At 37.7% G+C, this 22639-nt stretch overlaps 1 long non-coding RNA gene across 1 annotated transcript; it reads right to left on the bottom strand.

Annotated features, from left to right (window-relative positions):
• Positions 1-5621: 5621 nt before the first annotated feature.
• Positions 5622-16270, bottom strand: LOC133271983 (uncharacterized). Its single transcript, XR_009744314.1, has 4 exons — positions 16110-16270; positions 12714-12933; positions 7146-7297; positions 5622-5714 (listed from the first exon to the last, which is right to left on the bottom strand). It is a non-coding gene; the product is annotated as an uncharacterized LOC133271983 (long non-coding RNA).
• Between the last annotated feature and the right edge of the window lie 6369 nt (positions 16271-22639).

Here is a 22639-nt window from a genome sequence, read left to right on the forward strand (position 1 = left end):
ACAATATAAACATAGGTCCACACTGTAGTTCAATATTTAGGGAAAAGACAAATGGGGACACTGGATTAAATTCAACAAGATTTTCCCATGATTCATCTCATGCCTGAATACTCCAGGAATTAACTTATCAATGAATTAACCTACAAACATCATGCTTTAAACTAGCAAATTATTTCCAAGTTACATTCCTTTATACACATGTAAATATTACCATGAAAAAAAAAAAAAAAATAAAAATCCGTATTTTCCACATTGTGCCTCAGCTCCCCAAGCCTGTATCTTCTTTTTCTACTTCTTTTTTTTTGTCTCCTACTGTTACTACAACTCTTTCAGTTGCTACTATGTCATACGCGGAAAAACTATTTTTAATACACAGTGATATACGCACAGTTTTATACACACACACACATATATATGGCTGCATGCATATACACAGATGTAGGAAAAATTATTTCCTTTTCTCCTGAGAAAATGAGTAGCTGTTTTATGTTTTCCAACTGGCACTGAACTGAACAAGAAAGCACAGAAAATGAGGAGAAAAAGAAAAAAAAAAAGAAAGAAAATAACTGGCAGATGATCTGGTAGATCTATGCCAAACAGGGTTTGAGCATGATGAACTCCATGTGCTTCTCACCTTATGACAATATTTATACATGTTTTTTTATAAGCCTTATTTTTGTCCCTGCCATTCCATGTAAAAGTCACATTTGGTCATGTGTTTGAACACACCACTGCAATAAAGAAAGTGTTCGAAAAATTCCGAAGAGGATTACTTTTCTGCATTGATAACTGTTCATGTTAGATTGTGCCAATGTTATGGAATGCTGAATATATTTACTGTGACAAGTGATCTAGTCACAAAGCTAAATTTCTGTGGAATAAAGATTTTGCCCATCTGTCCAGGAGTAGAAACGAGACTGTATGGTTATGCCACAATATTTCATTTTCCATGTGTTAGTCTGAGCATGCTATAAAGCTGAGTATCTATCACATGCTACTGAGAAAAAAAAAAGCTTCATACTGCTCAGAGAATTTCAAAGGCACAGAGAAGGAAAACATGCAATATAGCTGCAATCATGACACACAATTCTCATTATAATTTACTGCCAAAGTTGTTCAGCATACTGTATACTGTCAATGAAAAGACTCAAGAAGGATACTGAATAACAAATAAATGAAGTAGCATTTTACTGCAATTAATATTTACAGATTTGCAATAGATTTCAGCTTAATCCAAGCTGAAGACAGTTCTGTTGACAAATATTCTGTTTATTTGCAATTAGAACATTTGAGGTAACCTCATCAATGTTTATACAGAAGATACTATGAGCTAGGTTAAGCTTGATAGGAGTTTCACATAACATGTTCTTGAGATAAGAAATAAAAGATTCACTGCAAGTAGAGTAACTGTTGTCTGCTTTGCACTTAACATACATAACCTTGGACTCACATGCACATTAGTATTTAAATAGGGCCTGCAAAATATCTGAGGCCTTAAACATCCTGCAGTGTCTCTGAGGCCTCACCAGGGTCATATACCATTAGTGTCAAAATCATGACCATACTGCTAATAGAACAACCCAGGATTATCTTGTTCATTCTCTTCCCATCAGACAAATACATACACACAGGTACATATGTAATCCTTGTAAAATTGTCAAGCTCCTGCATCAGCTAATTTAAATTTCCCTAAATCTCAAAAATTACCTAGCAGCAAGAACCCAATAGATTTGTCTGGTATTGTTGTGTTCATCTCTGTATTCTTAAAATAAGTTTTCTATTTCTAAACTAGAAGAAAAAACATGGATATTATTACTGAAAATACAGGTCCATTAGTATTTTATAGTGAAGATAACATACTGAATGCTCTAACAGTACTTCAAGTAATTCAATTTTGAAGAAGGTCTTAATAACATACGTAGGAGCATTTCACCTGTAGCAGCAGTAATATTGATCTCACACCATTAAGGTTTGCAGCATTAAAGCCCCTTACCTTCCTGCATATTTCTGCTAGCTCTCACTAGCAGAAAGGACACCACTTTTGCTGTTAGTTTCTGGCAGACATCAACACAAGAAAGTAATTCTACCTGCTATAGTGTCTGCCTGACTGCCTGATAATGTCAATCAATAAACACAATCACTTCCAAGTTACCATAAAACAAGATGTCTGTTACAAATTCAAAGAAGAAAGTTTTAAGTGTCAGGGCAACCCCAGGCACACCTACAGGCTGGGCAGAAAAGGGATTCAGAGCAGCCCTGCGGAGAAGGACTTGGGGGTATTGGTTGATGAGAAATTTAACATGAGTTGGCTTCAGTATGCACTCACAGCCCAGGAAGCTAACCGTAACCTGGGCTGCATCAAAAGGAGCATGACCAGCAGGTCGAAGGAGGCGATCCTGCCCCTCTACTCTGCTCTCATGAGACATCGCTCAAGAGTATTGTGTGCAGTTCTGGTGTCCTCAACATGAAAAGGACATGGAACTGTTGGTCCAGAGGAGGGCCATGAAAATAATCAGGGGGCTGGAGCACCTCCCATAGGAAGACAGCCTGTGAAAGTTGGGGCTCTTCAGCCTGGAGAAAAGAAGGCTGCGTGGAGATCTCAGAGCAGCCTTTGAGTATCTGAAGGGGGCCTATAAGGATGCTGGAGAGGGACTCTTCATTAGGGACTGTAGTGGTAGGACAAGGGGCAATGGGTTCAAACTTAAACAGGGAAGTTTAGATTAGAGCTAAGGAAGAAGCTCCCTACTGTGAGGGTGGTGGGGCACTGGAATGCATTGCCCAAGGAAGCTGTGAATACTCCATTCCTGCCGGTGCTCAAGGCCAGCTGGACAGACTTGGGTGAGATGGTTTAGTGTGAGGTGCCCCTGCCCACAGTCAGGGGTTTGGAACTAGATGTTAAGGTCCTTTCCAACCCTAACTGTTCTATGATTCTGTAATTTCTGCATTCAAAGTATTAATGAGCCTTAAAATACTTATTCATACATTCACTAACATGTACTTCGTGAATATCAGCAGATACTTTATAAATTATAAAAAGTAGTGGATTAGTGTAACAGTAGTTGGGCAACACCAGAATAGATTTATAACACTGATGGCCAGCGTGTACAGCACATCATCACAGACACTACTGAATCATAAAAAGAAAGACCTGTTGAGTTTCAGATAAAGCTGGCACTTGATCATGATAAATTATTTACTAAGTGGTCTTGCTGAATCATTAGGGAAATCCTTTCTTCCTCCTTCACCATCCATTCAAGACAAGACAACATGCTTATTTTAAAACAACATATAGCAAAAAGAATGCACATTTCTATTAACAGCAAAATAACAAGTGAAGTAAATACGAGGGTACCAACTAGGGACAATCCTGTGTTACAGATCTGAAAGTGTTGTGATTTTCATCAGCAGCATCAAAATTGTTCAGAATAACATATCCTGTGGCACGTTAAAATTAGGTTAGCAAGGGGACTATGTCTGTGTAGAAGTACTGAGAATGCACATGTGAGGACAAAGTAATTTTCGAGGCATTCTGTGCCTCTGCTCTTGATGGCTTTTGTCTGAATTCATAGGATTTCCACAGACTGCCAGAAGAAAAACAGTTCTACCTCTGTTCTCAAAAAAATCCAGAAGATGATTAGGCTGGAATAGTCAGCATTGCTTTCTTATACCATAAAATTTTGTGCCCTGCCTACAATTTCTTCAAGAACATTCTTGTTCTACTCTACCAGCTTGCTACTAAAGTCTGAGCTGCACATGCAGTTATGTAAACATTGCAAAACCCCCCAAGAAATTTAGCTCCACTATCCATTTGTCTGGGTATACAGCTAAAACCCAAGCAATTCAGCTGTGAAACATGTTTCTAGGTTCACAAAACATCTCTAGCAGTAACTATGGACCCCAAAGGATTTTGGAGAGGCACAGTTCAAGTTCCTTATCAAAAGTTGGTATTAACAGAAATATTTAATCAAAAAGTCATATAGGATTTGCCCAAACACAAATGATTTTGAAAGTGAATTAGTAGCTTGCTGGCAAAACAATAATTTTAAAACGACTACAGATTTCCCTCACTATAGTATAACAGCTCAAAACTGCAGCAAACTTTTAAGCTACTGTGGGATAGGATATACTCTAATCCACTAAAAACTGAAATATCTTTAAAGCAAGCAGGTGCATGCAGTATCCATTAGTTCATTAATACTACATGAACCCACTGTTTCCTCCTCCTAATATAATTGTTAACAGGCTGTTAAGAAATCAGTAAATTTTAAATGTCAAAAAAACCAATATCCATAATCCTTCAGAGTAATTCAACTTGTAAAATAAATCAGTGATTCCATACACTTCTGTGCAGAATTTTCTAGGTACTCCATTCTTAAATTAGACTGGGTAAGCACAGTTTCACCTACTAATTTCCCAAGCGAAGGGGAAAAAAAAAACAAAACAAAAACCACAAACCAGAGATACGACTTCAGCTGGACAAATTTGCTGTTTAAGTCATTGAACCTACGGGAACTTACACCGATATAAGATTCGTCTCTGAAGAATCACACACCTATAATATCTATATGCAGATAGTTGTTTTACCTCTAAGCATGAAATATACACATTATTTCCACTGTGTTTTCAAAATACTCTAGCTAAAAAAGAAAAAAACCCACACAAAAAACACAAAACCCGTAACATCTTGAGTAAATTTTAGTAATTAAAAAAAATCACATAGTCCTATTTACTCTAAACTTTGAAGCCATGTAAGAAAGACGGAAAGAGATCTTAATATGTGCTTGTTGACACTGCCTGGGTACTCCATCATGGTAAGTAACAATAATAATGATCAGGATTCTTGTTTACAGTAATCTCAGGCAAAATTAAAAAAAAAAAAAATAAACAAACTTTAGTCCTTTAGAAATACACTTACATAAATAAACACGTATGCATATCAAAAACACTACTAATAACCTCACTAAAAGGTACAAAGTTTAAAAAATTATTTTACATGTATAAGAAGTTAAATACAAAAACGTTTTTCCCACTGGGTTTCAGCATTCTGTAAGATTCTACCTAGTGCCACAGCACCCCTACCAGCTGTTTTCAGATACTTCCTTAGGGACTGCCATCTTGTTTGGAATTCCAAAATTCACAGTACAGGTGCACTTTTCACACGAATATCCACTGAAACTTAGCAGCACCACGTAACAGTGACATTCTTATCCTATACAGACAGTTCTAGAAAACTGTCTAGAAGATCAGTTCTAGAGTTACTAATCAGCTATTAATAAAATACCTTCCCAACTCTTCTGGTGAAGGTATAAGCACATAACCTTGGGAAAGATCCAGTCTAATGCATCAGAACATATGACACACACAAAGAACAAGTAAGTTTTTGAAGAAATTAAAAAACACATTAAAAACTGTTATTTTTAAAATTCAGTCATAACTGAGTTCCTTAATAAAGGAACAGAAGTAGTATAAATACAAGCAGCTCTTAGTTTTCATCCATTATCTTCAGAGGAAAAAAATGCCTGTTATTTCTGACACTTAACTCCAAACAGAAGGATAATCCTCAGACAAAAAGTTTTTTTTTTTTCACAAGATGTAGAGTTATAGGAGCTCAGCCCTTAGAGAGAACCTGATCCAAAATCTTCTAGATGATGATGAGTGCTTCTGTAGGTTTCAATGACTTTCCCATCATGTCAGCCCATAATTAATATCACCTTCTATGAAAAAAGACTGGTTGCTAGAGATGTTTAAGTATAAAAATCAAAGCTCACTTGCACCAAAGGGATTACTTGCTTCTACTCCCTCAGAGGTCAAAGGCATTTGCAGTTTTATCAAGAAGTTACTCTGATTATCTATTTCACTAAACGCAGAGGGATTTTTTTTAATAATTAACATACCTGAAGCTTGATATGATTTCTAGCCTCTAATTTACACAGCTAGATGTTTGTGTTTTGAATTTCTGAATTGCTTCTGTGTGAGAGGCAGACTTTGATAAGTTTTTAATTAAACTGATAATATCACTTTAAAAGCTAAAACACCTAGAGTATAAAGGACACAAGTAATAACAGATTTTATAAGACTTAGCAGCTTTATAAAGCTTACCTGCTTTGTGAAAGAAACTGCTTTTGTGAAAATGTGTATTTTCCATCTGATTGCTTCTGAAGAACATCTAGAAGGTTAGAAACCTCTGGCTTTAAAAAGTATTGTGTATTACCATTTCAACAATTCAGTTTTGCTCTGCATTTCAAAATGGGAGGGCTGTAAACTTTTCCGACTGAATGAAATAGCTGTGCATTTCATGCTCTCTGCTCCTCTCGGAAACAAAGCTCTTCCTGCGTGTTAGATTCTGTGCGATATAATGACATTTCTACTTAATTATAGTACTTGCAGTTTAACTGCTACAATTATTTAGAAAATATTGCTAACGTCCTAAGAGAAAGCAACCTCTCAAACAGGTGTATTCCAGCTTGGCTCTCAAACACTGAAATCGGGCAGTATATCACCTGGGGAATATTTTACATGCAACTAAGGAAGGAAGTAACCAAGCATATTTCAAAGACACAAAGAACCTGTAACTGGGGATAAAGTACCTCCAACAGAAGCTGAACATTGCAGGCTTTTGAATGCCTCTGGCAAAATGACCAAATAACTACAAAGGTTAAAAAACTGGCAAGACTCTGGCAAGTCTACCTACATGGGAATTTACTAGATTGAAAAGCAGAACTGTTTCCTATATGGAAATGGATTATCAACCTAATTTAGTAAAATCCCAGAATCAACATTTCAGCTGCCACACTAATGATTTGAGAATTTCATGAAATTCTCTTCACTGCAAAGAATATATAAAACCTCAGCTGGCACAGAAAACCAGGTACATCAAAAAGCACACTGCTGAACATTTTGCCCAAAGTCTCCATATCTTCATCTGACAGAAAAGATGATTCTTAGCAGATACACTGGAAGTTAGCCTAGTATTACAACTGAGTAGGTGTTTCCAAAGCCAAACATCAGAGAGCAGTAGCAGGAGACACAGGACTTAGGTCAAATGCTGTCTGAATCAGAGCCAGATACCTGATGCTATGCAGGGACAACATAGAGATCTTTTAAGTAAGCCACAGTACAGAAAAGATGGATGCTGCAATTCTGACCTCGCTTGAATGAACTACTCAAAGAAGTCTTCTCAGTGTTCTCTTAAACCACAAACACTTGCCAAGCATGCATTTGGCCTCACAGTAATGTATGCTCAACAGAGTAGGAATCCAGCGCATGGAAGGGCAAGACCATACTGTTTGTTATGTACCTAGAAATCAAATGACTATTGGTTTTGTATTTTCCTTTAGATCCCTGTTTTTAATCACAGATTTCCACTACTTCTGCATGTCAGAAGAAGGATCCTAAGACTAAGCAAGTTAGTGCTTGATTTCATAAGTGAAGAAAGTAATTTAAGATCTGTCATTCCTTGAGGAGCACTAAACTGATAAAGAAACCAAAATTATAATTATGACCTGATCTGAAAGTTAGCAAATATAGCAACTGTATGTACATTAAAAAAAATAAAAATCTGTAACCAGGATAAACATATTGACCTCAAGCAAGAAAACTAGCCTGATACCATGCCAGTAACAAAAAACCAAGATGAATTCAAAACATTAAGCAAGTCTTCAGAAGCATACTCAATGCTTGTACTTAAAGTCTCAGTTATGCCATGTTTTCTCCTGAGAATTTGCATAATATGACTTAACTGGAAGAGTCTGAAAAATATCCCAGCTTACATTTTTCTTGCTCCAGATCAAAACAATTAAACCTTTGTTTCTTCTGATGAATCAAGTACAGCCTATGTAAGCTCCAGAGTCAAGTCTTGCTGCATATTTAAGTATCAAGACTACCATACAAAAGGGATCTCACTTAACTGCTTACTATATATGAAAAATTTTCTGTGAAGCTCTGTCAAGCTCAGCAATAGCTCTCCACTTGTATTTAGCTTTGAAACCCACCATTTCTGTTTCAGACGGTGAGAATGGCTTATGTGCTTTAAAACTCATCTAGCTTTTCCAACTCTTAACACCTGCACCAATAAAAGTTATTACAAGCCTTGGTCTTCTCCACTTCCTTACACTATCACACTGAAGTTCCATCATGTAAGGCCTTCAAAAATTATTTGAAATTACTTACTCTGTTAAGAGTACCAAACGTTTCTCTCCAGGCTCCGTACAACTAGACTACTGCAAACTCTCACACGGTGTACAAAGACATCATTGTGATTTAACCCCAGCTAGCAAGTAAGTCCCACAAGCTGCTCACTTTCTCCCCGTATGTCGGGATGGGGGAGAGAATCAGAAGGGTGGAAGTTTTCACACTGCTTAAGCATTGCAAATGCTTATAACTCAACAAGTGTCAGGCCTGAAGCAGAATTCTAAATCGACCAAAACTCTGGCAAGTTTTAATCTGTTCAATTTCCTCCCCCCCCCCAATCATATGATAAAAGTCACAGAAAGGCTACAGAAAACCACTCTCCAAATAAACACAACAAACCAAACATACATCAAAAGACTGGCATGGTAATCTAGCTGTTGGACTCCCATTAACTTTTACCTAAGACTGGAAGTATACAAGAAAAATCCTGCATGCTGCCTTCAAAATGTAGAAGTAGGTTTACCTGTATTCATAACAGGGCTGCAAATGTTTTGGATGTCAACATTTCCCTCACCCTCAGCATTATTTTATTTTTATTTGAAAGTATTCTTGTGTCCTAACAAGTATGCTAGGAAACAGCTAACCTGGTATAGAGGAAATATTACATATGTATTCAGAATTCAAATTATTTCTGTGCTACATATAATAAATAAAGTACAAGTTTTAAGTTGTTCTTGTTCTGTAACTTTATTTTCTGCTTTCAGTAACAAGCCTCATACAAACCAAAGAAGATTTTACAAAGGCATCCAAACTTCAAAAACACTTTGATGCTATTTGTTACATACCAATTTAAATATTGCTAAGCATCCCTACAAAAATGGACATAGTAATATGAAATTCATCCAGACACATCCAAATATCAGAGAACCACCCATCAAATGGACTCCTTTACGTAACATTTCAACTGTGGTAAAGGTACCATATTTTTTCATGCCTTCCTGCAGTACCAAGATCTTCTTCTAAGGGACTAATGTTAATGTTAAAGCTGTGAAGACTCCTAAGAAAAAAAAAAAACCAAAACACCTGAATTTATTAGAAGTGTACTTTTGTTCATTTTCTGTTTCAGGAGAATTTTCTTTATCTTATGAATGGAGACAATAGCTTAGTACTTTTAAAAATGCCTGAGGAGAAATCATCAGTTTGTTAACAATACATGGGAAACCTAGTTGTGGCATTTTACCCCTATGTGAACACGTGTGGAGAGGGATTTCGAACAATGAAGACAGAAGTTTAAAACTGTGATTCTTATATTTATGACAAAAATATTAGTACAAACTATTAAGCCAGGTTAAAAAACAAGACACGTCCTCAACATAAGAAGGACATGAAACTGTTGGAGTAAGTCCAGAGGAGGGCCACGAAGATGATCAGGGGACTGGAGCACATCCCATATGAAGATAGGCTGAGAAAGTTGGAGCTGTTCAGCCTGGAGAAGAGAAGGCTGCGTGGAGACCTCAGAGCAGCCTTTGAGTATCTGAAGGGGGCCTATAAGGATGCTGGAGAGGGACTCTTCATTAGGGACTGTAGTGACAGGACAAGGGGTAATGGGTTCAAACTTAAACTGGGGAAGTTTGGTTAGATAATAAGGAAGAAGTTCTTTACTGTGAGGGTGGTGAGGCACTGGAATGGGTTGCCCAGTGAAGCTGTGAATGCTGCATCCCTGGTGGTGTTCAAGGCCAGGCTGGACAGAGCCTTGGGTGACATGGTTTAGTGTGAGGTGTCCCTGCGCATGGCAGGGGGGTTGGAACTTGATGATCTTCAGGTCCTTTCCAACCCTGACTATTCTACGATTCTGCGATTCTACGGGATAACCACAACCCATTTCCAGTACATAAACGTGAGGGATTATTTTTTTTGTCCTGAAGATGAGTTACATGAAACTGCTATGAAAAGTAAGTATTCTCAAGACATCTTCTGATGTAAATTAAGAACAATCGAGAACAGATGATACACAGAAGAGGTCATCTGTTCATGAAAGAAAAGTAATGGTTAGCTGGGTTGGGTTTTTTTCAGATGCCAGGTAACTCCTAAGGATCCCAATATTCTTTCCTCTACACGCTTTTGCAAATAGCCCTTTCCCAAGCCATTCACTTAGGACAACCAAATCATGCCAACAGCCCATAGCTACTAATAAGATACCAAGAGCAGTGTACTAAGAACTATGTACTATTTTGGTAGGGCATTTCTTTCTCTACTAGCACATATATTTCAGTATACTACAATACAGAGTACAGCACACATGAGTGATAGTACTTTGGTCCACTCTATGTGTTCATAACTTCCAGAATTACTCTGATATTCACTGAATGTCTGACTCTACCAAACTACAGTAAAAGTGATCTTAAATAATCAGCAGCATTATTAATGTATGGCACTTCAACTTGGTTTAATTTTTTTAATCAGTAATGTACAGTGCATTTTTACTGTTCATTAAATTATCACCTGAATAATTTATTTTCAGGTAACAAAACTTTGTACCTCCCTGCCTGCCTAACAGCTGTTTGTAAGGCTGTGGAGCTTTCTTCACCTTTCAGTGTAGAAAATATGTAGCCAATTAAGAGTGTGAACATGACAAATTTAGGAGAAGATACTTACACCTAGTCTCATATGGCATAAAGGTTTGGGAAAAAAAAAACAAAAAAAAAACAAACACCCCAAACACCTCACTTTCCTCTTCCTCCCAATCACTTTTTAATCTACAGCCTAACTTCTTCTTTTCTCCTCCCCCTCTCTTCTCCTCCTCCCTCCCCAGGATGGCAGTCTCAAATACATGACAATCATTTAAGTTTCACAGAAAATGGGACAGGCTAACAGATGATAAACCCCTCCTTAAGAGACAAAAGGAAACAAGAAAATCTACCTAGAGAACCCACAAGAAAAGCTTCAGTACAAGGGTACTTTTCCTTAAGTATCTCATAATTCTGCAAGATGTACCCTAACAACTCTTCTAGTATTAGTGTTTGCAAGTATTCTTACCTTCATCACAAGAACACAGTAACATAAGTGCTGAGCATATTAAAAGAAACGTATGGATGTGTTTTGATATGTAGCTGGTAATACTCCAGGAGTAAGTTTGAGGCTTAGGGTTTAGATTTCAATAAAATTCTCTTTTTATTATCCTCCTCTGGGAAATTAAATATGCTTTCACACTTTAGAACCTTCAATAACAATCAGCTAATGCAAACACCTTAAGTTGGATCAACTGACTTTATCACTGATGCTCCAGAGCCTACCTACAACCTGTTACATCTTCACTGACAGCTTTGGGGATACGCTAAGTAGGCATGAATCTGTCTGAAGGTCAGGCACCCTGCTACACGCCATGGGGACTGTGACTACCCCAAATTTCTTTACCTCCTGGACCATTCATCAACTCATCGAACTACAACTAGATGCAGCAATAAAATTGCCTAGTGACTGTGGTTACCACTTATTAATAACAATTTCATTTTACAAACATAAACCATATAAAGATGATAGATACCCAGTGCATCAATTGGTTCTCATTCACTGGACCTGTAAGATAGCTCTACTTTAAAAAAAAAACCAAACCACCTGCTTTTTTCCCTTAAATAAAAATAATAAAGGCAAAAAAAAACAAACCTCAATGTGAAACAGTTCTTCAATGCCAACCCTCTAAAATTCCAGGGATTCCTTTGCAGAAAGCTCTCTAATCGCTGCACTGAAATTCCATCATCTGTAAGACCAGACCTGTCAGAAATCTATTGAATAAAGTTGAAAGTAGGAACCTGCCTCCATAATCCAAGATGTAGTAAGCCTGTGCCGAGTCCCAGAGGGGATAATTAGGCTTGCAAGTCTAATCATCCACTGTAATAGAACAGCCTTTGTTCTCACCAAGCAGGTCTTGTTTCAGTTCACCATCTGAGAAATGGGAATATCTGATGTCAATAATCAATTGACCTACAGAAAACATTTTGCATTTCAGAACTTCAGAGGTTTATAAAACCAAGTTCTCCTCCCTTCCCCCTACACCAAACACAGCTATTCATGAAGAATATTCAAGATTGGGTCTTTGAACCTAATGACTCAAATACATCACACAACCAATTACAGATATAAAGTATAGATCACACAGCCTTCCCTTATGTAATGTGTAAACAGGATTTAGTATGGCTAGATCTGCTGTAAAATTTAATTTAAACTGTGTGAAAATTCTAGTCTACAATTCTCAGGTGTCAAAAATTGAACAAGTGCATAAATTTTTATGCCACCATCCTTGATACCTTACAGTCTCAGACACCTCTCTCTCTCAGATACTTTTCAAAGATAACCCTAGAAACTAAAAACAGCAATCTGGATACTAAAACCACTGTCTCGATAGAAAATGACAGTGAAGTTTCAAGACCAGTTTCATAAAATTGTAAAGCAACTTCAACTGTAGCAGATTCTGTCTATTAAATTAGTATTTCTTACCTTCTGCATCCCTCCAAGCAGGTTCCCACTTCCTGGTCAGTAATGCCGATTCAATAACTTCCTCAACTGCAGCAAGTTTTGGCCATCACTCTCTGGGTCCACAGGCAGTTCCTACTGAACTGTCTTTGGACTGGCTGGCTGTACCTCCCTCTCTTGCATGGCAAACTCCAGTGGCACCATTCCTACCACACCCTGCAGCCTCTCAACACTTCCATTTCTTGATAGTGCCAGCTCAGCAGCTCCCTCAGCAGACAACCTCTCCTTTCCTCCAGGGGCTTTCTGTCAGCAGTCACTTCATAAGAACATAGTCTAAAAGAAATCAAAAGAAAAATTATGTAAAATCCAAATATTTGTCACAATCTTTCTAAGTACTTTTTCTTAACCACTTTGAAAAATACTGTTGCTTACAACATCTTACAAAAATTTTGTTGGGGAGAACACAAAAGAAATAGGAAAACACAAAGGAAAAGCAAGGAATGAGCTCCCCCAAACCCATTTCATTAATATTTCCTCAGAACATATAAAAATATTTCATCCATCTTTAACATTTAAGATTACCCAGGTAGTAAGGCTTTGCAGCACATCACTTGCATTCCTTCTCAGATTCACAGAAGCTGGGAATATTTCTGAGCATACAAAAAAATCTCATGTAAAAATAAATCCTCTAAACTGTATGAGCTCACCCTGGTCACTGTTATTTTCTCAATGCACACATTCTGCATCACCTGTCTGAATTTACATCTATCTCTTCCCTTTAGGAAAAAAGTAACACAGCACATAAAAGGTTACTCTTTACAATACAGCTATTTACTTCAGCAGGTCCTAAGCTGATGTCATCTGCATTTTTCCACTTACGGAGCAGTACAAGTGTGAACAATGTGCTTAGATTCACTCTCCCTGGAAAATGTGGCAAGGCTGATGAAAATTAAACCTCTGAGGCCAACCTCAAGACAGCTCATAAGCAAAACTCTTAAGAGTAGCTTTAGCCTAAGGATGCTGCTGAAGTACATACCTTCATGTAGCTCCTTGCTATTTCCAATTCACATACTACCACTGAAAGTGACTCCTAGTAATAATATAAACACAACTAACATTGTCCATTCCACCTACTGTCGTTTCTAAACGTCACAAAAATCTAATCTTACTTGAAAAGCATTGCTATTAATTAATTGATTAATTCAGTATTTCATGTTCTTGAACCCACATGTGAAAAAACCTTGTTCTGGCACTTGTATATAACACAGCCATTGATCTCTCTATTTTTCTAATACATAATAATTCCCCAGCACCCTCCAGGGAACAAGTTAAAAAAAAAAAAAGAAGTCAAAAAAGAAGAAAAAAAAGGCATTCTGTTCCTTCCATAAAACAATGCTAGGGAAGAGCCTCTACCTAAGTTTCACCTGTTAAACATGAAGAAGGTATACAGAGAACAGTTAATACCTGGACATGTGCCTCTGGGGAGGGATTTTATAAGAACAACAACAGGATTTTATTAGAAGTTAGACACGAACGAAAATTCACAACTGATCCTCTAAAAAGGGATAGGCCTCACTTCCCCAGCATAAAAAATAAATACACTGGGAGTTACACAGCACTGAAATATTTAATGCTGTTGAATTGAAATGAGAAAGATTCTGCTTTAAAGTATTTCATCTTCTATAATAATTTTAATTTTTACTCCACTTGAAACAGAAAGCACTACTCCAATGTTTTAATATCATGAAAATATTTTAAATAGAAAACAGTTTTATGTGTCAGCACCTTTTTTAAAAGGGGTTAAAAAGTACAAAACTCTTCTCTTTTTAAGAAAAAAAAAAAAAAGAGTTGCTGTGGGTATGAAACCAAACTATATTCTTCCCTACTCCCTCCAGCTAAAACACAAGTATTTTAGACTACATTTGAAAATGTTTCAAAATAAAAAGCAGACATGATGTGTACTAACAATATAATTACTCCGTAAACATTCACGAACCAGAGGGAAAAGTGCAAATGTCTAAGTTCCACCAGTCTGTCATTTAAATTAACATCCCCAATAAACCAGATAGGCTACTTTTTCTCCACTTGTGAATGCTCTGAACCTCTGTGACTCTATGTGGTCAGTTTTGGACAAACCCTACATTCCTTAAATTATCAGCTGTAACAATAAGCCCTAACAGAAACAATCTGTTATCTTTTAGAAGAAACAAGGATGCAGAGAAGAGTAGAAAAGAGACTGAAGGGAATTATGAAAACCTATTTCAATACTGAACTTCTTTTGCTGTGACACCTCAATCTATGGTAAGTTTACCCTCCTTTAAATTAAACTCACAGAAAAGCACTAAAAATGAGTCATTGAAAATGGTGAAACTGTCATAAATCTCAAATGAGGACAACAGGCTAAATGCTTTGTAGAATCAGCTATGGAAATTTTTGGTATGGGCAAAATTTTAATTAAAAAATTGTCTAGACAGAGCATCTCAATGTGTAAAAACTTGTTTACACCTAAAGGAACTTATCAGAATCATGGCTAGTTCACACATTCTGGTAGCTCAAGACAGAGCACAGCCTACAACAAGGAGCACAGGTACCTCCAAGTCATTCAGAGAGGTCTCTTTCACTCTATATTAAATCTATCCATAGAATCATAGAACAGTTAGGGTTGGAAAGGACCTTCAGATCATCCAGTACCAACCCCCCTGCCATGGGCACAGAAACATGAACATTCATAAACGTGAATTCAGTAGAAGCAGACTTGGAAGTCCAGCAGAGAGCTGCCAAATAGCCCTATGCTACCTTACATGCTGTGGAACAGGGACTGCAGCCACTGAACCCTTCAAACATGGCTTACAGTTACATACAAATCCATTCATTTTGGACCTTAGCTTATACAGAAAATTTGTTTAAATATTTTTAGAAGTGAACAAACACCAGCTAGAAAAAACACAGAAATTAAGGTAGGTCCATGCACCTTAATTCCGTGAACCTGCATTTATGTATAACCCGAGTTTAATTTCCTTTAGACCAAGTGAAACGTAAAAATTACCTTTAGAAAACATCTCTCTCAGGCACTCAATCACATCATTAGAACCAAGGAGGTCAAACACCTAAAAACACATTTCTCCAGAAAATCAAATTGCTAGCATTTAACTCCCAATCACAATTAGGCACTTGGGAGTTAAAGCATAAACGCGCTCCATTATTAAGCGCTTTATTTTGCAACCTAAAAAGGAAACAGTAAAATCTGAAGGTTTTCTCCTTGGTAAATGAGCAAACCCCATCGGTTTCTTGCCCCTTTCACGATTATGCAACATCCACACGGATCAGCAACCACACTAACACAGGCATCGCTGCAGCGCAGGCCCTTCGCATCAACCACCTTCACTTTAAACAAGGAAGAAACAGACAAACAGCAGGGTACGGTCACACCAAGGAAAATTAAAACTGTGAGAACTCTTTTTTTATCCAGGTGAAGCCTGTAGCAGCCATCTCCCCACTGCAGCACTTACCCAGAGAAGTGAGCCTCCTTCAGCTCCACAGCTACAGAGGCAGAGAAATGGCCAGGGATTCAGGCAACAGAGAAAACAAATGCAAACCAACCACAGGAACTACATCAAGGCTAGAATACCTGCCCGCCGACTGTCCTTGAGAACCCGAAGCATTCGCCTCCCGCACATCTCAGGTCCCTATCCCCATTCCCTCCGCGTCCCTCTGAGCTTCCAGAACATTCCGGTTACTAGGTAAACCTCGCCACACAGCTGCGTGCCACACCCTCAGCTTTCAGCCAATCGCTCGGGCTGGGGAGCGTGGCTGGTTTCGATTGGTGCATTCGGACCTTCGGGTCTCCTGCTTCCCGCCCCTCCCCGCGGCTTTCGAGCTCGAGGCCGAGGAGTAGTTGTTGTGTTAGCCGTGGCGGTGTTGCCGGTGCAGCTGCTGACGGGAGGCCGCGGGACGTGCCGCTAAGCGAACGTGTGCTGATGCGCCCCCCGCGGCCCTGGTGGTGAGGCCGAGGAAGGGGCTGCATGCATTTGGGGGATGGAGGGATGTAATCCCTGCCCCACAGTGCTGCTCTGCAGAGAAAGTGGGACAGCCTTTGTCGCATGCCAGAGCTCAGTGCTAGAGGAATGTGCTGGTGCTCAGATGCCATGGATCCTGCTTTTTCTCCTCTGCCCTTTTTGGATGGCATTTTCCAGGCAAAGAGTTTTTAAGCTCATACAAATGGTAAGATTCCAGTAGTATCTACTAAACAAGAAGGGGAAAACGTCCAGTCCACATATAAAAAAGGTAATATTTCCAGAGGAAATGATTGCCTTTTGTCGCTCAACACAGGCAAAAGCAAGATCCTACTTTGGGAGCTATGTGGTGCACCTTTTGTCCTGTCTCATCTCCCACTCTTCTGTCATCCCCCAAATCAAAAAGGAACATCCAGGCTGGAAACCTTTTAACTTACGTAATTGAAACTTGCTGAAGTCAAAACCTAATGGAAGTAGTTTCTTGTAGAGAACAGTGTCAGAAAACTTTAATGACAGGTGACTACCGTTCCCTGAAGTAGATTTCATCCTGCTGAAAAGATCCAGCAGCAGCAGCAAGTGACCAATTCTCTTGAAGACTTAAAACTGTTACTTGAATCCATGAGGAAAAAAAGCCTAAAGAAGAATAAATGGAGAAGCTAGAGGAAAATCAGCAGTTGTTAGGGTTAAAGTACATATCACTTGAGGGGATTGTAACTACTTGGCCTCTAAGTGAAACTTAAAGGGATTTCCAAGGTGTTGGTTCCAGTTTTATATTTGCCCATTAGATGTAAGCTCAACAGACTGAAGAAAGGAAGCAGAGAGGCTGCCCAACTGCTTTTCCTATCAGAGCAACAGCAGTGGCTCTGAAAAGATCAGTACAGCTTTGGGTGGAAACATGTAATTTATGAAACTAGAGGAATTTCAACTCTCAAGTGAAGTGAATTATATTTATATTTATCAAATACACCCATGCAGAAGATATTACAAGGTAGGATTTAGTCAGGCAATGGGCAGCTCAAGAATGAGGAAATGGCCAGGCCACTTCTTGGCTGCTACTCATTACTCGGAGGATCAGGAGGTAGACAGCTACTTTTAAGTTAAGTCAGCCTTCAGACAAACATGAAATGCAGTTTCTGTCATTCCACAAATCACAGTTCTGAGAGTTCACTTTGACCTGTTCTTTCTTGTTTATATCCCTGTAGTTCAATAGAACTCAATAGAGTCATAGAAAAGGTTTTAGTGCAGCGCCTTAAAAAGGGGCTCAGTTTCACAGGTAGACTTTTCCTGAAAATGAGGAGGGCTTAAGCAATACTAATAGATAGGTAATTGTGTAGTTACAACAGAATCAGCTAATTGAAGTGAAGTCAAATGGGAAATATCCACTGTTCTGTTTTGGCAGGCAACACAGAAAAAAAATTCCCACTGCTTGTATATCTCCCTAAGCCATTTATATCTCTAATTCCAGACCTTTTCTCTGTCTGAGAATTTTAATCTAAGGATTAAAATCTCTTATGAAAACAGTGTTAGCGGGAGAAAAGCAAACAGGAAAGTGTAGTTTTGAGATGTTAGTTACATTCTGAAGTTTCAGTCTTGAAAGTGGTTATTCTCCCATCCTGGTAAAATTGATCTTTACAGTTCTTCAGTGCATGCTTGATTTTGGCAAAGCTGAAGTTTATTTTTACCAAACAGTGAAATTAGAGAAAGACCAAATTAGAATAAATTAAGTTTTAATTGCTTTTTGTGGTGTTAGCCTTTTAAGCCAAGTATTAAGGAGTAAATGGGATTCTGTCATTTTTTCAGGTTCAGTACCAAACATTCAAACATTTACTGAATCAGGGCTACAAGATTTGTTGAGGTAATTTATTCTATCCTTTTGCTGTGTAAAGAGTATCTGGGACAAACATGGTACATCCCTACCTTCACAGGAATCCAGAAGTGGTTTGGCTGGACAACAGCTCTTGTCTCTGGGATGTGCATCCTACTCGCCCCACTGGTATGACAGATGCAGCAAAGACAGAATAGATGAGAAAATAAAGAATTAGATAAATTCATTCAGTGAGTTCGCTCCTTTTTGTGAAATGCTGTCATTCTTATGAAAACAGGTGCTGTCATGCATTTTTGCTATGCAGCAAATATGAAGTATGGGGTTTTTATCATTACTTATTTGAAGAGAAAGGGGAATGTTCACTGTCTATTTTAACCCATAGAGTCTTTAGCAGCAAGAATAGCCTCTAGAAATAATAGGGTGAAATAATAATACTAAAACATACTTTAGCAAAAGCAGAAGGTATAAGGATAATGTTGAAGAAACCCTGGAAATCTATTTTCTCAAACTTTTTAAAGGTAGCCAGATAAGCCATTACTAAAACTAATGTAAGGCGTAATCCTGCGACTTAATGCATCCTTTCCATTTTTCTGTCTCCCACAATTCTCTTGATAATCTTATCATTGTGTAACCATCACAAGCAGCATCACCAGAAGTAATGGTTAGCTATTCTCAGGCCACTTTTGAATTATTCACTGCTGCTATGTTTCCATTTCTCTGACTCATTCTTTCAGAAATAACAGGAAGTAAAAAACATGGAAATGGAAAAGTTATGACATTACATTTTTAGAAAAACAGCTAAAAATTATCCAGTCTATTATTTTTTTTCAGCAATGCAAGAAATATTGTTATCTAACGGAACAATGAGCCACTGAAGCACAAAAAAGAAAGCCCAGCACAAAAACTTTGCAAAAGTCAGTTTCGTTACTCTTATTTTCAGGAAAAGAAGTCTGAGGCATTAAGAGTTCCAGGCAAAGAAGCAGAATTGAGGTCTGAACCCCAGAAGACTACACACCAGCTTTTACTTCCATCTAGAAACTGGGCAGGTTTAAAAAGATAACAAGCTCTCCACAATGCATTTCATTGTCCTCATTTTTAATTCTTTTTGATAAAATTATTAAATAGGGCTGTCACAAATAAGTAGATAAACTGGTATTCATAGAAGGTGTAAGACAAGGAAAAGATAAGAACTGGACAAGGCGATGGGAATTCTACAGTTTCTGTCTGCAGTGTGAATATTGTCTCTATTGGAAGAACTCTGAGGGTTTTGTAAATTGGTTTCAGGGGTGCTTCCCGTTACAGAAATACAGAAAAATACAGGGAAAAAAAAAGGCTTCTAAAACAATTATCTGACTCAAGATCTCTATAGTAATAAACTATTGGACAGAATGTCTTACACAATCTTCCAAAAGCAATTCAAAATGACTTGAAAACAAGCCAGCTGGAGTGGAAGCTGGCTGAAGAGCTGCAAACAAATGGTGATGTTATACAGTAATATATCAAGTTGTCCACTCAGACACCAGAAAGAGCAGTGCTCTGTCAGGACTTATTTAAAGCATTGCTCTGCTCTGGAAAGTGACAAGATAAAATGGCACCTTCTTTCTCAGCAAATCTGATCTATGTATGTATCTAGTCGTATCTAATTAGTAACAAAAATTTATTCCTATTAGTCCTGCAGAGCCGACGTAGTTTAAAGTTAACCGAAGGGTATACTGCTGCCAGTACATCATTGACATAGGTAAGTAGGTTCCAGTCAGTTACAGCAGTGCAATAGGGGTTCCAGAAGTGCCATGGGGGGAGCTTAGTTCAGCAAAGGGACTCCTTATTACTGGTAGTAATGCTTGCAAAGGGGAAAAAAGCAAGTCTCTGAGTACAGGTGGAGTTTTCTAGACTGGCAGCCAGACCCCTCTTCTTGAGCAGCAAGTACATTCTGTAAGGACCCTTCAAGGTGGAACAGGCATGGATCCCCATAATATTCCATTTACCAAGATATTTTTCACAGGGAACTGAAATAGTGAGCTTGTTTGTGATCTAAAAGTGACAAGCTATGGGAGTTCATCCTTGGAACTAAGGAACAAATGCAAAATAGGAAAATTAAAAAGGAAAAATTAAAGGAAAATTAAAAAACAAGCTTAATATATAATAGATAAATTGGCCTTCAAGCATCATTTCAGAATTTCAGCAATTCTGTCCTTGAATCCTTTTAAAATGCTTTTAACATTCAATTTCTTAAAGTGTACATAAGCTGGTTAAACTGGAATTATCTTAGGTGATAAAAAGGAATATACATTGTGATGGGGTGCTCATTTTCTCAGCCACAATGCTAGTGAGTATCTTGGAAGCAGTATCAAATTCAGCAGGTGATATTGATCTATCTTAAAATAAACTAAGCTAAATAATAAAATAGTCTAAGCTAAACACATACAATATACAATCACATTAAAAGCTGTAGCATACCACCCATAATGGATTTCTTGTGGTTCATGAGTAAGCATCAAGTATTGACTGCTCATAATAGAAGCTAGCACAAATTAGGGATGGACAGGAGTCTTAGCAGACTCCAAATACTAAATTACTGTGAATTTCCAAAAAGTAAAAGGAAACTTTCTTGCAAAAAAATGAAATAATAAAGAGCAAGTAATAAATAAAAAATTTATATTTATCCACCAGGGCTTTCTGGTGGATTATGATACAATGACTAATATATCCTAGTTAATAAGCAGTAGAGTGAACCACCTAATTCTGGAAGGTATATTCCTACCTCATAGAAGAAAAATGTTTCTAGAAGGTGCCCAGGAAGCATTAATACAGCCTACATTATTTCTTACCTCATGCTGTGACATTCATTAGTGTTAAAAGTCACATGTAATTCTTTAGTATGTGCCTGGTATAAGAATTTGCTTAATATTTGAATGTTGAGATGCACATTTACCAGGAGAATGCCTTGCAGATCGCTTCTGTCTTGTAGCCAAAAGTAAGAGAGCTTGCCAGCTATCTTTAATTTGCCCTTACGGTCCTCAAATGTGAAACAAACTGTTTCTACGGCAACCAAAGACCAAACTACAAAACCAAAATAACACTAAAACTGAAAAACAAATAAGAATATTTAGTGATACAGCTGAGTTGTTCCCCATGCCATAGTATGTTTTTGTTAAAAAAGTACTATCACAGTTCATCACACAAAAGAAACCTTGACTATAAACTTCATTGTTTCTTGCAGAAATGAACTGATGTTAACTTTCACCATTTTTTGTACATTTCAGCATGTTCATACTTCCCCAAACTTTAGAATTCATTCCAATTTTCATTGTGACTTGCATTATGAGACTGAGACCTAAAGGCTGGATTATAAAGAGACGCTCTATAGCACCATCAGTGGTTTAATTAAAAATATTATTTCTCTCAGCAGACCTCCATTCTCTCACATTCTTACACCAACTCTCAGTATGACTACTCCCCACTTTTAAAAAGTTATATGACTGAATTTTGCACTTGGAAGTGACATGCTTACTTCCATTACTTCAACATTAGTCCTAAAATCAAGCTCTTTCAGGAGTCCCAAAGTCACTGTTAGCTTATGCTGAAGAACACCAGTTTCCTGATTATGACTGAAACCCCATAAGGTTCACCTTATTTTTTCCCATTGTTGCTTGTCAGTACCCATGGGAAGGACTGCATTGTATAAAAACAAGTTGTTGTCACTAAAAATCAGTAAACGTGACTGAACAAGCAGATACAATGGTTAAAGAAACTGCAATTTTTATAACTACTTGTCAAGTGAAATCACACTTTGGAACATAAGTTGGTGTTTTAAATGTCTCTATAAACAGGTACTTCCATTGCCTAACTTTTCTCATTGTTAAGGATTTTTTTCCCTAATGTCTGATTTAAATGTTGCCTTTTATGTTGTAATTTCATGCTATTGCTCCTTATTATGCCATTTTCAGCCACTGTCAATAACACAACAGGGATTCTTGCTGCTCAATTATTTGTAGACATTTATGTCCCTATCATAGTCCCCCTTTGACTCCTTTTCTCCTGGTTGTACATATCAAAGCATGGTTCTGTCTGCAAAGTGTAAAGTGTATATAATGGGATATGGTATTTATCATCCATCATTTGCCTTTGTACCAAAATTATACAAAATTTGCATGTCAAAAGCCTTTCTCCCACTTCTCCAACTGCTAGAGCAGCAAACTCA

This window comes from Pezoporus flaviventris, unplaced genomic scaffold, assembly GCF_033815535.1.
Source record: "Pezoporus flaviventris isolate CSIRO_AGI_PZ_B2104156 unplaced genomic scaffold, CSIRO_AGI_Pfla_v1 ptg000027l, whole genome shotgun sequence".
NCBI lineage: Eukaryota > Metazoa > Chordata > Aves > Psittaciformes > Psittacidae > Pezoporus > Pezoporus flaviventris.